The 17,123-nt window shown below is 42.4% G+C and overlaps 1 long non-coding RNA gene across 1 annotated transcript; it reads left to right on the top strand.

Moving 5' to 3' along the window:
• Positions 1 to 1,338: 1,338 nt before the first annotated feature.
• Positions 1,339 to 13,810, top strand: LOC119867915. Its single transcript, XR_005385080.1, has 5 exons — positions 1,339 to 1,686; positions 9,072 to 9,232; positions 9,433 to 9,832; positions 11,937 to 12,050; positions 12,758 to 13,810. It is a non-coding gene; the product is annotated as an uncharacterized LOC119867915 (long non-coding RNA).
• The last annotated feature ends 3,313 nt before the right edge of the window (positions 13,811 to 17,123 follow it).

The following is a 17,123-nucleotide window of genomic DNA, read 5'->3' on the forward strand; positions in this document are numbered from 1 at the left end:
CAGATCACGCTGCTAGGAAGTAGTAACCTGGGCCAGTCTGTCTGATGGCAAAGTCCACATGTGCCCCCATCCTGCCACATTTCCTTTGAACCAAGTGGCTGGCCTGTGCTATTCTAAGCCTTTTGCTTTCTAGAACAATAAACACTTTAAAATGCGGATGAAACTTCACTAAACACATAAACAACTAGGCTATGAGTATTGATCAGCTCTTTAGTTGTTAGTGGTGTCTAGATTCCAGCAGAAGCTTCCTAGAAGTGAATATCAAGCTATTCTGAAGGCAGGTATTTAAGCAGAGAAGTAAAAGGACGTTGCACTGCCTTGGGACAGGCCCAGATCGGGTAGTGGGAAAATCACATTCAGGTACCATTAGGAAATGTAAGGGACTAGAGCAAAGAATTCAAGCAAAAATTTAATTAGATTTAATTAGAGATGAAACCTCTAGAAAAGAGAATGCCCATTAAATGAAATCTTTTGAAACTCGTATGACATTCTCACTTAATTTGAAAAGTAACTAGAAGCTTTTCAGGAGGGTAGTTAAATAGTCCGAAAAAATGTTTGGAACACAAAAAGTAAAACAAATGGGATCCTTAAAAAATAAGGCGTTCCAAGGAGCCCCCAAGGGGCCAATTCTGGCTCTGAGGTATGGAAGGAGTGACAGGTACTGTTGCAGGTGTCTGACATTCAGGTGGCCAAAGTGAGCAATGAGAATAAGGACCGAAGTGAACAAGAACGAAGGCCGCCCAGTCACGCAATAATTCATTCTTAGCAAACATTTGTTAAGTCGTGTGCCTACAAATAACCAGGCACAATGTTAGGAGCTAGGAACACAAAGATCTTAAGACATTGTCCCTGCCCTTGTGGGGCACTTACTATCCAGGAGAGCAAGATAGCGATCGAGACCATTGATGATAAAGTGGCAGGACCTGTTAACAGACCAAACTAAATGTCTGGCTCCTGCTAAAGGAACTTATTGACCAAGTAGATGAAAAATATCTATGACTCTGGGAAAAGGAGGGAATAGTAGTGTCACTTTTCCAAAAAAGAATTTAGGAAAGAAAGAGTTTGGTGTTCGATGACATTTTCTTCCCCACACGTTCTGTTTTGGAATTGTTGATATATGTGAGTAGGACTGCCATGCAAGCGATAAATATAAACAAAGGTAATGCAGAAAGTCCAAGCTGAGGTTAAGGATTCTTGAGAATTTGAAGTTGTTTTCCTAGAAGACTCCACCAAGAGCAAAGCTTGTTATAGAAAACTGATAATCCACAAATAAACCTTAACACCATGATGGAAGGTTAAGGTGTATTTTTGGTATGTTGTTGAAAGGAAGAAGAAACAGGGGATTCAGTGAAAGAAACAAATTAGATTTAGAACCAGGGTTCATTTGACTTCATTCATATCTCCAAATTTCACCCACAAATTATTAATTACAAAGAGAAAAAGCTAATTTTACAATTGTGAAATCTAGTGTATTCTTTGCCGAACTGAGTGAAAAAAATTCTAGAAATAGCACTTAAAGCTTGCAGTTGTGACCTAATTAATCCTTTTTTATCATTACAGTTGTGACCTAATTAATCCTTTTCACACCCTGCAAATTTGGAATTATTTTCCTTGTTTTATGAAAGAAAAAACTGCTCCAAGAGGTGTAGGAACTCATTGATACCTAGAGAAGGAATCTGTTTACAGGTAATGATTGCTTCTGCTTGGGTTTCTGTCCTTAACAAGGAAGGAAAATTAGACTGTACATTTAAAAAATGCAGGTTGCCTCCAGCTCCTCTATGCAAGCCAATGTGAGAGCTCTATTGAAACAATTATGGAAGGGTTGGGAAAGAAGCAGCATGGGCACTGATGCTTAAGATAAATTCAAGATCCAATATGTAAGTATTGTACTTCTTAAATCAAAGGTAAAAAAAAAACCTCAAAGGTAAAAAAAAACAAAAAACCTCAAGGGTTTTCTAAATACAACAAAAATGACCATCATTGACATTTTTTAGGCACATCTAAGGACATAAGAACACATAATAAATTAAGGTATAATTCTTATTCCAAACATTTATGACCTAAACAGTGTTATTCTGAACAAATGCAGGGAGTAAGAACCACACCTGTTCTCTACTGTCACTCAAGGGCATGAGGACCAAAACACGGATGTCACTGTGGGCCGTGGTGGCAGCTGCTTCCACGGTGAGCTCTGTTTGACGTGAATTTGAAGCCCTCACTTGGTCTTAGTGGAGCTATTTAGGATTTACCTGGAAACAAAAGCCGAGACACTGAAAACTCTAGAGCTCAGGTCAAGACTGGCGTCATAGATTTGGGAGTTACTGGTGTCTCACAAATTCTGGTTGCAGCCATGAGAGTGGATGAGAGAAGGAACATAGAAGATAGTGAAAGATAATCGCAGGAACTCTTGGTGCATATGGAGCCGCTGGAATGACCAGAGCCACCAAAGAGAACCCCGAGCCAACAGCAGAACTAAGAGGATACTGTCCTAGGGGCCACCGGGTAGAGGTCAGCCGTCGTGGCGGATTAGACAGGAGTCCCGTCGCTGAGAACGGGTTGAATTTGACTCTTGAGAAGCTGGTCACTGTTGACCTCTCAGTGCCACGAAGCAGGCTAATTGGGGGGATTAATGGATGCAACCCTTTATAATGCAATCCAAGTAAAACGCAACATGCTACTTAAACAGAGTATGAAGGTTACCAGCTGGCCAGATACAGGCGTTTACTCAGATGGCAGGATCGCCGGTTCCTTGATAAACGCCGCGTCCTTCCCTCGTCACAGAGACTTAGATTTACTTCAAGCTGTTTGCCACAGCCAAGCGTCCTGTGCACACAGAGTGCAGTGCCCCTGGGACCCGAAAGCTTCTATCCCCAGCTCTCGCCCAGAGTCTCCATCTCAAAAGGCTGAAGTAGAAATCTGGAACAACTCATTGGGAACCCCAAACTTCACAGCAGAACAGATTTGTGTACAAGAAAACATTTGTTTTCTTTTTTCTATGTGTTTCATTCAGCAAAATAACATTTTAACAGTAAAATACTGATGAATCTCAATCAACCCATGATGCCAGGCCACCATCATAATCATCTGGCTATTTATAATAATCTTGTGTTTGTTTTAAAATACTACTTTTATTTTATCAACTGCTTATTTACAGTTTTTAAGGCCTCAAAACCAGGTAGCAAATATCAAAAGGGATGTTTAGAAGAAGACGGTAATACTTCACCAATGAATATATTTTTTTACAGATCTGAAATATGTTTTAACCTCTCGAATGTCCTTGTTTACCTCATGCTAAAGGTAGCTTGGAGGTAGGATTAGAACACTCTAATAGCTGCAGTTCAGCCTAAACACACTGTCCCTGATCTCACAGAAATGATGAACCCTGATGACTTTAATTCCATGAAAGGGAATCTGACACATCTGCTCTTGGCTTCTGCCACCAAAGGGAAGTGGAAGTGTACCTAATAGAGCTAAAAAGGAATATGTCCCCAACCACATCCTGGCAGTTTGGAAAGATGGGCCTGCCCAAACTCAAAGAAAATGAGAATCGAGAGTAAAGAGCTATAAAAATCCAAATTTCAGTAGTCTACAAGGTAATTAACTTTTTAAAAACCTCTGAGTTAAGGAAATTAGCCTTTTTGAAATTCGCTGTTTTTAACTTAATAAAAGCAGCTTTTACAATTCACTTGATTCTCTCAAAATCTCTCATGGGATGTCCATTTCATATTTGTCTGACTACGGGTGGGGCACCAGAATTCTAATATGGTGAGCGTTTCCTCGTGGGTGGTGGTACCCACGCACAGATGGAAGCATCTAGGGAACCCTTCCCGTTGGAGGATGTACAGTGTTGAGATCACGTGCCCTGTTCCCAAAATGAACCTAGGCCCACCTGTTGAGTGACTTGTTAAAGGTCTCACAGCCCCCAGGTGACGGAGCCAGGGCGACACCCTCCCCGGTCTAGCGCTCTTTCCCCTGCACCACTTTGCTTCTCCACCAGGGAAGACTTGTCTTACTTCCCCGAACAAAAAACTTCTTACTATCCGTGGTTGGAAACAATTCAGGAAACATGAACCTGAGTCCTGGTGCGTCTACCATTTATTTGACTTCCTACCACCAAGTCCCTTTATATTTCGTATCTAAAGCTACATTATTGGGGTTCCTGGGTGGCTCAGTTAAGTGTCTGCCTTCGGCTCAGGTCATCAGCCCTGGGATCGAGCCCTGTTATCAGGCTCCCTGCTCAGCGGGGAATCTCCTTCTCTCTCTGCTCCCCCCACCCCGCCCCACTTGTGTTCTCTCTTACTCTCAAATAAAAAATAAATAAATAAATAGATTAATTAATTAATTAAAACAAATACCTTAAAAAAAAGGCTACATTTCCCTTATCCAGAGAAGTACACTTTGGCAGTTCAAAGCCAAGTGCTACAGATCGAAGGACTGGCTCCTTTTATAACTGGCTTCATCTTCAGGTGATGAGACTTTTAAACAAGTCATTAAAGCTTTTTGACCTTCAGTTTTCTCATTTGTAAAATGTAAACCCTAAGAGGTGCTCTCGAAATTCCAGGATTATGGTGAGATTATGGCATATTAAAAAACATAAAGGTGCTCTAAAGCAAAGGTGCTGGAAACCTTACGTGATTCCGTGATATCTTGATAATCCATGAGGTTGTCTTACAGTGTTTAAACCATGGCTAAGGTTTGGAGCCTGCCTTTGGCCCAGGGCGTGATCCTGGACACCCGGGATCGAATCCCACGTCGGGCTCCCGGTGCATGGAGCCTGCTTCTCCCTCTGCCTGTGTCTCTGCCTCTCTCTCTCTCTCTCTGTATGACTATCATAAATAAATTAAAAATAAAAATAAACCATGGCTAATAGTTACTGAGGAAAAAGAATTCTTGGAGTCTGCAATTTTTCTTCCCATTAAAGAACATGCTTTAGTTTTTTGTTACATTCCTACTTTAAAAAATGAAGGGACTTTTTGAAAACGTAATAAAGGGACTGTTTTATTTGAATATTTAGGAGTTGCTGTGATGCAGCAAAAGAATATTGACTACGGTTCAGGACACCGAAATTCTAGTCCTTGGCTCTGCCATTGTCTTTATTATTTTTTTAATATTTCTTTTTTTTTTAAGATTTTACTTACTTATTCATGAGACACAGAAAGAGAGAGGCAGAGACACAGGCAGAGGGAGAAGCAGGCTCCACCCAGGGAGCCCGACATGGGACTCGATCCCAGGACTTGGGGTCACGGCCTGGGCCAAAGGCAGATGCCCAAACCTCTGAGCCCCCCTGGGTGTCCCTGCCATTGCCTTTATATGTGGCTCCCTGAGTCACATCTTTGCGATGCTGGAATTCCTCATCGTCTGTATAAAGAGGGTGGGCTTTCACGGGCTTCCCCAGCACGTGCCCTTTGATAATCTGAAGTGTATCGACCCCGTCCTAGTACACAGGCCTTTTGCACAAATTTCAGTGGACTCAGCCTCACCCAATGCATAATGGACTCCAGGTTAAGAAGCCCTACCTCATTGATCTCTTCTAGCTTTAATCCTCCAGAAGGCTACAACGAAGCTGTCTGAAGCTATTTTGGACAAAGATGGCATTTCATTTCCGGTTATTTATTCATCAGAGTTCAACCTGAATCTTACATATGGCAGGAGATTTCTGGCACCAGGCCACCGCACAAACAGTGGAAATTTATAAGAAAATGATCTGATGGCCTCAGTATTATTAAAAATGAGAACTCCTGAATCTATCATCTCATATCTTAGGCATCGATCAATGACTTGGCTCGCACATCCAGGCCTATAACTAAAATAAAATGGCATCTGGTAAAACAAGGTCTTAATCTCTGTTCACATTGAAAAGCAAATTCAAGAAGCTGAAATACCTCTCGCTGCTTGAAAATGTACACGGGGGGACAGCTAGGTGGCCCAGGGGTTGGGCAGTCTCTGCACCAGGGCCCATTCAGGTCAGCATAAGCGCACGGGAGGGGGTTTTCTGGAAGGGTACAAGGATATTTCAGGGAATCACAGACAGGAAGGCAGTGCAGCTTCGGAAAGAACCGGAGCCTGGGAAGTTGGGAATCGGGCAAGCGTTCTCTTCTCTTGCTGTAGCACAGGAGCTAAGCGCTTCCCACTTGGCCCTTCCCTCCGTGTGTCTGTCGTGAAAATGATGGGAAAGGACCCCCCTCTCCTCCCCAAGGTGCCGCCCAGGCCCAGGCCCAGGCCCGCGCTACCAGGGGCCTCCTGCGGCCTTGGGGCCCGGGGCTCAGGGCCAGCCCTCATCCGGGGAAGGCAAGCCTGGCCAGCAACGCGGGGCCATGTGGAAGCTGGGTGTCCTCCTGTCCTCTCTGTCCCGACGGACGCCAACGCCGGAGGCTGCCCGCGGCCACCGCACCCCATGTCCTCGGCAGGAGGGTTGGCACAGTCGTAGCACATGGCACAGGTTTTCGTGCTAGAAGTTCTGGGCCATGGAACCACCTATTAATCTCTATAGAGCTTTTCCAGGACAGTTGGGAAAATGTTGATTAGCTTTGCAACCACAGAATTGTATTCGTCAGCGCCGTCCTGGCTGCGGGACAGGTGAGCGCCCTTGGGCCACCTGAAGGGCAAGCAGAAGCCAGGTCAGAAGCGCGCTGGTGTTTAAGGGCAGGAGGGCGACAGGCCTCTATTGGGCCTAAACCGGGAACCCCAACACCTGTCCCCCAGTCTTTTCAGCTCATCCCCACTATTGTCCCTGCCAACTGGCGTCACTTGCTCCCAGTTCACCGGGGGGCAAGGACTGCCAGCGACAGTGAGCGTACCCGCTTGGCCAGGTGGTTTCTTGAGCTACGAACTTGCACGTATGTCCCTGCTGTGCACTCCTGCGCCCCCGGAGCCATCCGCATGGACTAAAAGGGAATTAGGGAACTTCCAGCCAGTGGGCAAAGATAAACAGTCAAAGCTTGCTTGCTTTTTCTTTTTTTCTATTTAAAAAGGAGGCTCTTTTGTAAGAGTCTATCAGAAACAATAGTTCTGGAAGCCAAACTTTTTTTTTTTTTTTTTAAGAGCAGTTGAAGGTTCACAGCCAAATTAAGGGGAACTTACAGAGATTTCCCAGATATTGCCGGCCCCATACATGCATAGAAGCCAAGGCTTTTGATCTGAATTAGGTAGGTTTTTATGGAGGAGAGAAAAGGATTGTGAGAAGTGAAAGGAAAGGCCTTCAAGGATGTAGGGCATAAAATTTGTGTTGTAATAATAATAATACACTGGAACGAGGGTGAAAGGAAACCCTGATGGTAATTACCCCGTCCACAGGGAGGAGTGAGGTCTGGTGAGATCAGTAGAGCCAGGATGTTAGGGGAGTCACGTGGAGGGAGGCAGAGTTGGTCTAGGAGAGGTACCAACACCGGGGTTGGGAGCCACGTGGGGAAGCCCATGGGGCCACTATGAGAGTAAGGCCCTACTTGCCATGGTCCTCTGTACCAGGGAGCCACGATGATCTGGGCTTAGTTGCCTTGCGACCTGTTGAAGCCCTTCCACTGACAGCAGCGAGCCCATCACATCCCCTGGCCCTTCCAGCAGAAGGGGCCCCCCGGACTCCGGAATTTGAGAACCTCCCTCTCAGCTTCCCATGTTGATAATTGGCCTTTCTGACAGAACAGGACATCTGTCCACCACGGAAGGTGGCTCCTGACCTCAGAGGTGGGTAGTGGTCTGGACAAAGGTTGCCACTGGCCCTGTTCCTGGCTGGTACTAGACAGTGGAGAACGTGACCTTGTCACGGAGGCACACAGATTGCGGCCCTCTACCTCCAAGTCCAATTCCCAGTTGCCAGGGAGGAGGTTCTAAGTGGCTTAGCCTGGGTCTTGTGTACACACCAGTTCAACCAACTGTGGAAAGAGGAGCGGAGATTCATGTGCCTTAGGTGGGGGGATGTTGCAGGGGGATGTCATGGACAGGGTATATATTTCAAAGCGCTTTCATAGGAAACTCTTTACACAGTTGTAATTCGTACAATCGGATCATTACACGTATGTAGCTCTCAAACTAACAACATTTAATGAACTATTATATCGTCTTGGATATGACATCTTTGTGCCCCAGTTTTTTCACTTAAACCACAAAGACACTGGTAAAAGTATCTCGAATGTTTCTTAAACTCTTGATTTAAGGTTGCGTGATTCTCTTTATCTCACCATATGTATAGAAGGCCACGGGCTGATCGTTCAGACAGCCAGGAGGAAAAAATCAAATCCTCTGCTAAAATAACCAACACCTTCTGTACATGCAAACACACGAGGTAGGTCCTCCCCCCGCCGGCACACTGTGTCACTACCAACCCAGCCACCTGCCCACTCTCCCCACGCGCATGTACACTCATCTACCACAGGTTGCTCGTTCCCACTCTTCAGGATTAAAATCCTTGTCCTGAAACTGTGAGGGGAGAGAGGACGTTTTGTAGGACAGATGGGCTGAGGTAGAGGGAGGAGAAGGCTGGAAAGGGCAGAGTCACGTCTCTCCTCTTGGCCTGATGTGAGGTCCTCTGTGCAGTGAGGAGTTGGAGGCTGGAGTGGAGTGAGTTAGTCAGGAAGACTCTGAAATTTTGAGTACAGGCAGAGCTGCTTCAGGATCCCAGGTGACGAGGGGCCGAGACACCCCAAAGACTGGCAGCAGGGGGAACAGACCCACAACCCTGGACCAAAACTCTGGAGCCCTTGCAGGCTGGTGGCCACAGTGAGCCTTCTCCCTACCGCCTTCTGAGGAGCAGATGCCACCAAGCTGGAGCTAAAGCAAAAGAAGAGGAAGAAAGGACGCCGTGGGTGCATGTCCAGCAGGGTGCTGGCATGGTTTGGGAGTGCCACTTACTTGGGACTCACTTTCCCGGAAAGTCAATGTGCTGCATTGACTCAAAACTTTGTTTCCAGACATTACAGGGTGAGTTATATCCCCCTAAGAGGTCATATGTTGAAGTTTTAACTCCCCAGTACTTCAGAATGTAACTGTATTTGGAGACAAGGTCTTGAAAGAGCTAATTAAATTAAAATGAGGTTGTATGGATGGGCCCTAATCTAATATGATCGGTGCCCTTACAGAAAGAGGAAATTTAGGCCGCGGCACATACAGAGGGCAGATGAAGTGAAGACACAGGAAGAAGATGGCCATGGACAGGACGATGAGAGAGGCTGGAACGGGTCCTTCCCTCACAGCCCTCAGAAGGAACCATCTAGATCTTGGACTTCTAGACTCTAGAATCGTAAGAAAATTAAGTTCTGTTTTTTAAGCCACTGGGTTCATGGTACTTTGTTACAGCAGTCCTAGAAAAATAATACCGGGACGTTATTTTCCAAAGGAAGTGTCTTGATTTCTGCATTTTATAAACTTCTTAATAAAACAGACTAAAAGATTCATTGAAATATAACTGGTTGTTTTGTTTTGTTTTGTTTTGTTTTTTAGGAACACGGAGAAGACATTAATATTATCCATGTAAATAAAACATGTCACTGCAGAACAACAAAAGCTATCCCTTCAGCCCAGCTAGTGACTAATGATGTCACTAATAGTGAAACAGTCAGTTTCAAATGATTCCATAACAATGTTCTCTGAAAAAGACCAATGAACTGCTTCCATCATGGAGTCCCATGGGATTTCCCACAAAAGGAATTCTTTTAAACTCAGAGCTGGTTTAGAAGGTGACTAGCCTGACGTTGCCTGTCCTGGTCCTCCAGGCCCTAGGAAGTCACATGGACACACTGGAGAGAACCGGGGGGACATGGTGATGGGGAGCCGCCTACCAGGCTGGAAGGCGGTGGTTCTGCTCCTCTGGTGTTTGAGTAGAAATATCAAACAATCTCCAGTGAGTATCGCGCAACACACGAATGCCCTATTGTGTACTGCAATTTAAGTTGAGTACCAAGCATGAGATCCGCGGCTGGTTTCCTGAAGTCTTGACCAGCTAAAATTACGACCCCGGGGGCACCTGGGTGGTTCCACCAATTAAGCATCCAGCTCTTGGTTTCGGCTCAGGTTGTGATCTCAGGCTGGTGGGATTGAGCCTCCGTGTAGGGCTCCGGCCTTAGCACGGAGTCTGCTGAAGAATCTCTCCTTTGCCCCTCCCCCGGTACGCATTCTCTCTCAAATAAATAAATAAATCTTTAAAAAATAAATAGAATAAAATTATGACACCAGTTATGATGAGGCATGATGCTATTTACTGGAAACAAGTGATTTGTCTTATTACCTACATTTTGAGCATTTACAGGGTACCCATGAAGTTTCCTATTTCAAAAAACTGAAAAATAAAACCAAAAAAAGAGAAAGACAGAGGAACAGAGAGAGAATTATACATAGGTTGGATCTTTTGGCCAAATTGTTTTAGTTTTCACTTTGGGCTAGAGGAGTTAATCTCTAAATGAAGGTGACTTCCTCTTATTTCTGTAAAAGTTTCTTGCACAGAATACATTTCACTTTCCAAGTTTGATATAAAAAAAATTAAATAGAACAGTTTTGGCTGTCTGCTGGGTCAGATAATTATGATTCTGTAGCTGAAAACTAATTGAAACCTGAGGCAGTATTCTTTTCCAAATGAAGCAAATTCCAGTGGGTTCAGCAAAATAGAATTTGATTGATATTAGTGACAGCAGTGATAGAAAAACTGAAAAGTGAAAATACTGTGTTACATTCAGGTCATGTAATAAGTCAAATCTTTTGAACATAAAGAAGTATATGGCTTTCATTAATAAAATATCCGTTTATCCCCAACCGTATTAAACACATGTGGAACAATATTTAAAGAAGACTGGCTTGAATTTATGATATATTTGTTAGGTTCTGCTTGTATTATCTCTTCTATATCATTAGAAGAACTTTGTAATTAGGAAACAGTTGGATTCGTTCTTTCTCTTCTCAAATTACCTGATTCAAATATTTTTAGCCTATCAACTTTCGTAAGATGAGCTGTTTTCACCAAAATATGCTTAGGCAAAATTTGAAGGGGAGAACCAAGAAAGGGTAATTAGTCTGACTTCCGATTGGTGCCAATGATTTTCTTTTACTTAAATTTGAAACCTGAGTCATTTTTGAAACTTCTTTTTCTCTATCCTTTATATTCGGTCAGATACCAAGTCCTGTTAATTCTTCATTTGTATTTTCTCACACAGATATCCATTTCTTTCTAGCCTTATTGTTACTCTTTAGTTCAGTACATTTTCATCTCATGCAATTTCAACCTGTCTTTTCTATCCTCCAATCCATTCTGTATATTGTTTCCAGAATAATTCCCCCAAAACTATTTTCCTCATTCATTGCCTTGCTAAAGAAAACACAACAATTTCAATGACTCTCTAGTGCTAATAGAACAAAATCCAAATTCCTTAGGCAAGCATTTTTTAGGCTAAGTCAGTACCATTAAGAATTCTCTATCTTAATGCCAATGCCCCTGACTCACTAAAAAAACAAAAAAACAAAACAAAACAAACAAACAAACAAAAAAACAAAGTATATGCTTTGGCTTACATGACCTTACCATCTGGTACTTCAAATTTTTTATCATGTGTCTCATCACCAGATTTCTCATTGCCTGGCCCCTTCAGATTAATAGTGAGTTTGGATTCCTGTTTGGCTTTGGGTTGAATTTCTTCCCGAAAGGGGCTTCTGAAAGCTAGTGCAGCCAGTGATAGCCTCTGACAAATCTGACTCAGCTGGGGAGCAACACCCTAGCCTTCACCAGCTGGGAAAAGGAGCTCAGATAACTTTAATGCTGTCTTCAATATGGCCTCCATATATGCCTCTTTCCCTATGTAAATGATTTATTTCAGCAAAGAGTCCATTTATGGAACCCTAAATCTCTACTCATCCACGTTGAGTCCCCAACTATGAAAGTCCAAAGGGAGAGTTCATATCAGAATCCCTATTACTCATCACCAGAGAATGATAAGGCCCCCTCCTGTTTGTTTTTTTAGGATATTTTCTACTAACATGGATACAGTCTGGGAATCCAGCATGACCATCTCTATGTTTCATCTTGTTCTTTGTTTCTGTCGACAGTAGGTCTCCTCCTCATTGCCATTAACCAGGTATGACCAGCTCTAGTAATCTGCTTGAGGGCAGAGTCCCCTCCAGCTCTGTCTCTGCGTGATCCCTTGGCTTGCCATTCCCTACTTGATGAAATAAATAGAGCCTCAGTGAAGTGGTTTTTTGGTGGTGGTGGTGGTGTTATTGTTTTTTCCCATGGGAGTGTCAGATCCCAGAATAGAGGGCAGTGTGAAAGAAACACTGACTGTGTTTCTATCTGAGATATTCCCTTGTCCCATCTTAGAAAAAGCCCTTCCCAACTTGGGCTTTAAAGGAAAGATGTCTTCTGTAGATCCATCTTCCTATTCTTTCCTCCCTCTACTCCCCCAACTCCTCACTAAGGGGTTCATCCTCTGGGAAAATTCCTTCCATAGGAGGAAGAGAAGGCACTGTCCAAGGAAGCCATTTCCATTCCTGAAACTTGAGGTCCTCAGGCTTTGACAAGGTGTTCTTTGAGGGCACTGATGCTGGTTCGGTCAGCTCTCGAGGGAAGGGACAGACTCCAGGCCCCTGAATGAGGGTGAAATAGGATGTTTTATTACCAGTTTCATCTCCCCACCATGAGAACTGCAATCAGTTTCCCTTGCTGGTAACCTAGAAGTAATCATACTTCACCAATGCAAGCATTACGTTTTGTCTAAGAACACAATCTAAACTCACATTGAAGAAAGGATGTCTCTATTAACTGTTTTTTTCTTATTCTTTTCAGAAAAGTGGAACCTACTGTTTTTAAGGGCAAGAAACAATTGTTTCTTTACTGGGCCCAACTTGAAGATTTGAGTCGCCACACTAGCTATCCAAAAGGGGTGGCTCAGGCTTCACTCAGATTCTTTGGATTCCACGTTTCCCCTTAATAGGACTGTGACAATGAGGAGGATATTCTAGTTTATCCCATCTCTCTGTATTGTGCTCATATAGCAATGATTTAACTTCTCCTTTACAACTTATGCGGAGGAAATACATATGGACTTTGTGGGATATGCAAAGATAAATGAGCAATCTGAATTCCAGGAGTGTAGAAACTAACAAGTGATCTAAGTATGTTAGCAACTGGTCATGATATAAAAAAAATGAAATAACTTTTTTAATAGGTTGCAAATGAGTATGGAGGGGTGTGGATTTTAACTGGGGAGGGTTGATTTTGATCAAAAAAGCTTTCTTGGGAGTGGTGTCATTTAATATCCTTCAGTATGAGTGGGATCTTGGTAAGTGAATAATGGCATTGAGGTCAGATGAAATAACGTACAAAGGCCTAGAGTACTAAGAATATGGCACTGTTGGGGAACAGTATGGATAAACAACAAAAATGCATTTCTAGCTTTGAGAAAAAAGAATATTCTTATCTAATTTTTGGTTGAGAAATATAATTCTCTGTTAATGGGAAGATTGGATTGGAAAGTCATGTATCAAATACTTGATAGGGCTGGTGAGCTTTGCTTGGACATATGACGCTTCCTTAAGGTCACCTGTAGCTAGCAGAAATCCAGGCATGTCATTTCTATGCCTTAGAGGATCTTTTCTGTTCCTTGAGGCCTTCCATCTCCCCATCAATGCTATTAACCAATTTTGAATTCTCCTGGTAACACATAGAGAGGGTCAGAGTCCCTCTTTGTATTGTATTACACTAGAAATACCCTTGGAAGTACATAGTTGAAATATAGGTGACTTTAGGGGATCCCTGGGTGGCGCAGCGGTTTGGTGCCTGCCTTTGGCCCAGGGCGCGATCCTGGAGACCCGGGATTGAATCCCACATCGGGCTCCCGGTGCATGGAGCCTGCTTCTCCCTCTGCCTATGTCTCTGCCTCTCTCTCTCTCTCTCTCTCTGTGACTAATAAATAAATAAAAAATTTAAAAAATAGGTGACTTCATAGTTAGAAAAGAAAAACCATTAAAGTAAATAATGTGCTAATATCACTTTAATATTTACCTCATTATTCATAATGGTTATTATGTATGTTTGAAGATCCATAAAATTGATTTTCTACCCACTGGGGAATAAATGCGCTATTTAAAACTAGAGGCTCACAAACAAATCCCCTGAGGTGCATGAGAGCACATTTCCCTCCTGATAATCACCCACAATTAGAACTGATTCTTGCAGATACATAAATTAAAGCAATAAAATGAGATAACTATAAATAGTGCTGCTTATTCGCTCTGAAGGAATCGAGCTGTAAACTACAAATCTTTGCTCAAAATAACTTTGTTCTGTAGTTGCAAGCACTGATAAGAATAGGTTATGGAATCACCAGATGGGAAGAAATCCTAGTCTTTTCTTCCAAACTAGACTAGATCAAAGGCACAAGAATCTGCCCGGCTCTGATCAGCTGTATCGATGAGCATCCAGATTAGGCTGAAACAGCATTGAGAGTGTCAATGGGTGTTCTTACCTACTGCTCACACCTAACAGTATTCGTCTCTCAAGAGGTGAGACCTGGGCAGATGTCACATGCTGTGCCGGTGCTCAGGGACAGAGCATCCCTTCTTATCCAGGGGTGGGTTGGTTGAGAGCCCTGTCCTGAAGAGGCTTCTGAGTTACTGTGTCTGAAATCAGGATACCCACGTGAATGTGTCTGTGGGGAGACCAGGGGCCAAGGTACGGAACCTATAGCAGGACAAAGATTCAAAATCAGCGATTCTGAAGGGCTTGGAGTGGATGGGTTGGGTCCCTTTAAAAGATTTGAAATGCGGTGGGCCACACTTCCATTCCTGGATATTAAGTACAGACACTGTCTCCTCAGAGCAAGTTTCCTTAACATGAACTGCTTGAAAGACAATTGACTAATTAAAGAACATGTTTTGCATAACCCAAATTTCCTACAATTATAATCAAGAATTAGTACCAAAATAAGAAAAATGAAAATGCTATGGCTCACTCAGGCTAGGAATACATTGCTGCTTTGTGTGGCTGGCTGGTCATTTAACTCTTTCTTTTGTTACACTAGTTTTGTGTTTTGTTTGTAATAACAATGAAAGTGATAATAATTGTGTTTAAGAGACTCTAGATGCTAACCCCATCTTCCATGGCATAGTCACGTTTATAACAGATTTTTTGATAATGTGAGCTTTCCATAGTAGTATAATTTATGCTCTACGGCAGAATAGATATTTTCATTTACATTCCCTTGCTTTGAATTTAATATTATTCATTTCAAAAATACATCTCCAAGGACTTTATAATACAGATTAGATAAGATCTACCCATTTCTCCAGCTATTCAATCAGCCACACTCCCCCCCAAAATTTTTTTAACTCTTTTAAATCATGTATTAGAACTATCAAATCTTAGAGGTGAAACAAAGTCGAAAATCATCTGGTTCCAACTATCCGTTCCCAAATGAAATATGAGAAATCATGAGTAAAGGAAGTGATGAGGCCATCGAGGGGCAGGGCAGGGAATGCCAATACCGGACAAGATCTGGGCAGGACCCTGCGGGGCACTTCAGTGGTGGAGCCAGGATAAGGAAGAGCTTCCTTGCTAGTTTTATCTGGTGCTACAGAGAAGCCAATCTTTACTACACTGAAGAGTTCATCATACTGAAGTTAGAATTCTCAGAAAAATTTTTTTTGCCAACTCCATGAGTAAATGCCATTTCTTTCAATGATGTGTTTTTGCAACCCGAATTATTATATGTTCCTTTGAGAAATGTGTTACTAAAATTCTGATGGCTTAAATATTTGATGAGGAAGCACAGGGTACAACTCTGCATGGTACATACTGAAAGGGTTTTATATCAGTAAACTGTGCTCGAAAATTAAAAGAACTTTAGATTTTCATCTCAGAATTTCAACTGTAATGACATTCAGACATTTTTTGTGTGAGGCGGTTTTGCTTTAATATATATTTCTTTTCAATGACTGCAACAGGCTTGCAAGATCGAGATCACTGTAGAGAAGAAGACAGGGAAGTCCAGAGTGGGTGTAACCTGCCTGTGGTAAAACACAGCAGGTATCAGCCATGCAAGGATCTAAACTGGGTCTGACCTAATGCAAAGTCGGGAAAAATTATGGGAGAAATAGTTGTTTCTTCAGCTTTTATACTCATTTTAAGATAAATTTTTTTATTTACTTATTTTTTATGCTCTTCAGCAGAGTCTTCAGGATCCTCACAATGAAACCCTGCTCAACTAACCTAATCATTTCTTATAAATTGAAACACAATATTCCTGTTGTCTCAATATCACCCAGAGAGTATCTTTTATGAAACCCTGCAAAAACAGAACATCTACAAAAAAAGAAATTTAATCTGTCTTCTTTTAAAAGATAACACTAAATTATTAATTTAATCTTCTGACATTTCAAAACACAAAACATTTTTATTACAAAACAATATATTCACATTATATTTTAAAAGTATAGAAACAGAGATGAAAGAAATAAATTCTAACTCCATTGGACTAAAAAGGCAACTGCTTGCATGTTGTCATGACTTTTAAATTTCATAGTTTTTTCTTATGCATATTATTAATATATTATTATGCCTATTATTAATATATACTTTTTAAAGTTTTTATTCATTTTTATTTATTTATGAGAGACACAGAGACAGAGGCAGAAGGGGAAGCAAGCTCCCTGCAGGGAATCTGATGTGGGACTCAGTCCCAGGACTCCAGGATCACGACCTGAGCCAAAGGCAAATGCTCAACCACTGAGCCACCCGGGCATCCCTTATTAATATATTATGAATTCAGAATATCCCCTTTTCACTTGTTAACCTTAATATCTAAGCATTGGTTGTTTAACCTTGACTCTTTTGTTAAAGCAAATAAGACTAGAAAGAGTGAGTAGAAAGAAAAAGAACAGAAAGAATGAATAAAAGCTTCCTTCAGCCCTTACTGTGTTGAATTCTAATTTTTTCTGAAGGCCTCATCCCATCCTCAAGTAGTAAGTGGGCATAAATATCTTAGTTATACGCTCAGGTGGCTATAACAAAATGCCATAGACTGAATGGCTTCAACAGTATTTATTTCTCAGAGTTCTGGAGATGGGAAGTCCAAGGTCCAGAGGCTGGCCGGTTATTCTGTGCCTGGTGAGGACCTGCTTCCTGGGTTGCAGACCACCACCTGCATGGCCTT

This window comes from Canis lupus, chromosome 37 (genome assembly GCF_011100685.1).
Source record: "Canis lupus familiaris isolate Mischka breed German Shepherd chromosome 37, alternate assembly UU_Cfam_GSD_1.0, whole genome shotgun sequence".
Classification (NCBI taxonomy): Eukaryota; Metazoa; Chordata; class Mammalia; order Carnivora; family Canidae; genus Canis; species Canis lupus.